Raw genomic sequence first — 3,065 nt, forward strand, 5'->3', positions numbered from 1 at the left:
GCGAATTGGTTGCAGTTGCACCAGACATTGGTTCATTTAGCTTTTGTTTCCCCTGCAATTTCTATTTCTTGCTTCGTTCTTTCCTCTCTTCCGATTGTCGCCTTCTCTCTTGAAGCTCGGATTTTTGGAGCATGCTCACCTGTTCAAATCCATGATTAATTTGAAACTTTTGTTGATCACCTCCGAGAAGCTTGTTAGCATATCTGTTTCCCCTGTGAAGCGTGTTTTGATTCAGTGGGATGATGTCACTTTGTTGTTTGCCCATCTTGATGAAGGCCTTTCTCGAACTCATCATCGATTTTATGTCTTCCAAGTTCTTTCGAGGTGGTAATTTGTCATGAACAGAAACCCTTGTGCTTCCATTCCTATTTGGCAAAACTTTTCCTGGTTGCTTTCCAGACTCCTTTGTGGTGGTGACCTTTGAATCTACACTTGCCGGAAGTTGATCGAGCCCCATCAACTTCGCGATTACATTTGGAATCCTCAACTTTTCATGTTTGCACTGCAAGGAACTCAAGTTATTTTGTTCTGAGAATGTAACGAGAGTTTTAGTGTCTGTAACCGAGCCAACCGAGGCAGTTACAACTTTTTTCCCATGCTTGGAATCAGTAACCTGAGAAGAAGAATAGGTAGGATGCTTGAGCCTCAGCTTGAGGTCAGTCCTTGCAGCACCTTGAATGTCATTATAATTTCTTGAGTGTATGTCATTATAATGTTAAGTTTCAAAAGATGGACACTCCTATTTTTAGCAAACTAGCTCCCTTGCCTCACCTATAAATAAGAGCTCATTTCTTACTTTTTCAATCATCCCTCACTCATTCATCATTCTCTCTTCTCTCAACTCTTTTAGCTATCCTTTCCCCTCATGCCTATCATAATCCATGCATAAGGATTTTTAGGAAATTAGCTTCTTAAAGAACCTTTGGTTGGCCACCTTAGAGAGCCATCAGCAAATGAGCAAAGCAAAAGAACGAAGGAGCCTCGTCAGTCAGAGTCTTGGGTGATAGCCACTCTGAATTGGGTTTAATCTTCCTTTTCTTTAATTTAATATAAAGATGTTTGCTATGTGTTCTTTGTTCTTGTTTACAAAAATGATAGCTTAATTTTATTTAAGCTAGGATGATTACTTTGCTTAAATAAATATTTATTTGATTCATGCTTATAATGTTTGTGCCTCAATCAATCATGTTTTTAATTAAAATCAAGTCTGTATTTCATTCATACGTGATTGAAATGCACCTGAATTAGCTGAGCGATCTTGACCAGACGACGGCTAATGGACACATAATTGAAATGTGCATGCTCAATTTAGATCCTAACCCGATTATATTTTAGGTTACATAACAACTCTGACCAAGCTCTATTATCTGCATAGTTTTTAGATTTCTGTGATTAAATTGTTTCAAACCTGACACGTCCCTGTTACCTCACACGAATGCTAAAAAACCCTTAGTAAATAAAGATCAGTAAAATGCATATTTACTAAGTAAAAGATTCCGAAAGGACCTAATGTGGTTTCCAAACTCATGAAAGATCGAGTTGCCATGGAATGTTTTTCCGAATTTTATTAAGCATGTTGATAATAAATTGAGTTTAATTAAAGTAATTGTCCTAGTTTATTTATATTATAATTGTTGCAAATTGTGTTTAATTTTACTAAAATCTATTTCATTCATATAGTTTGCACACTTAGGATAATATGCATTAGGGATCATTGCATTTAGTTTAATATATTTTAATCACCACCTCTAAACTATATTGTGTTTTTATTTACCAAATTGTTAATATAATTTTACAAATTAAGTGACTTACCACAAATGCAATCCCTGTGGAGACGATAACTCGATACTTACTTATTACTTGATAACAACTGTGTACACTTGCACAAACCTGCGCGTTATGAGTTTTTGGCGCCGTTGCCGGGGATTGTCAACTGTTGCCATAGTCATTTTTTTTCGTGAATTTATTTATTTTCAACTTGATTTATTTCTAACATTACTAACATATTCTTTTTAATTTTTGTGATTTTCTTTACAGGTGTTTATGAGCATAGATGAAATTATCAATTTACTCCCTATAGACCCTGAAATTGAGTGAACTTTCAGACAAAGAAGACGGGAACGAACAACTCAAAGACAAGTCGAGATGGACCTTGGAAATCAGAATCAAGACCAAGGTAATGAAGCCGATCATGTACGAAATCCCATCCTCATTGTCGATAATAGGGATCGATGTATCAAACAATATGTTGTGCCACTTTTCGAGCTAAACCCAAGAATTAGAAGGCCAGATATTGATGCAACCCAGTTTGAATTGAAACCAGTGATGTTTAAAATGCTACAAACGGTGGGCCAATTTAGTGGTATGCCTAGGGAAGATCAACATCTCCACGCTCGATTGTTTATGAAGGTGAGTGATTCATTCAAGATAGCCGGTGTGACTGAAGACGGGCTGAGGTTGAAGTTGTTTCCGTACTCGTTGCGAGATCGAGCACGAGCATAGCTCAATTCATTGCCACCAATTTTCATATCTATATGGCAAGAATTAGCAGAGAGATTTTTGGTTAAGTATTTCCCACCTATCAAAAACGCTAAGTTAAGGAACGAGATCACAACTTTCCAACAAGTGGATGACGAGTCTTTGTATGAGGCTTAGGAGCGATTCAAGGAGGTACTTCGTAAGTGTCCTCATCATGGGATTCCTTATTGTATCTAGTTGGAGACATTCTATAATGTCTCAATGCAAATACAAGATTGATGGTAGATGCTTTCGAGAATGGTGCAATTTTGTCTAAGTCTTATAATGAGGCTTATGAGATCATCGAGAGGATCGTGAGTGATAACTATCAATGGCGAACAAATTGAACAGCTTCAGGAAGACGTGTAGCTGGAGTTCATAAAGTTGATGCCCTCACTTCGTTATCAGCTCAGGTATCGTATATTTCCTCTATGTTAATACAATTAACTACTAATAGTACTAATAATTCTGTAGCTCAGCCACCAAGTCCGTTTGAAGTGGTTTCCTGTGTGTACTGTGGGGAAGATCATTCTTTTGAGAATTGTCCA

At 37.1% G+C, this 3,065-nt stretch overlaps 1 non-coding gene across 1 annotated transcript; it reads right to left on the bottom strand.

Moving 5' to 3' along the window:
* Positions 1 to 2,592: 2,592 nt before the first annotated feature.
* On the bottom strand, positions 2,593 to 2,699 carry LOC121214986 (small nucleolar RNA R71). The gene has a single exon (XR_005910721.1). It is a non-coding gene; the product is annotated as a small nucleolar RNA R71 (small nucleolar RNA).
* Between the last annotated feature and the right edge of the window lie 366 nt (positions 2,700 to 3,065).

This window comes from Gossypium hirsutum, chromosome D02 (assembly GCF_007990345.1).
Source record: "Gossypium hirsutum isolate 1008001.06 chromosome D02, Gossypium_hirsutum_v2.1, whole genome shotgun sequence".
Classification (NCBI taxonomy): Eukaryota; Viridiplantae; Streptophyta; class Magnoliopsida; order Malvales; family Malvaceae; genus Gossypium; species Gossypium hirsutum.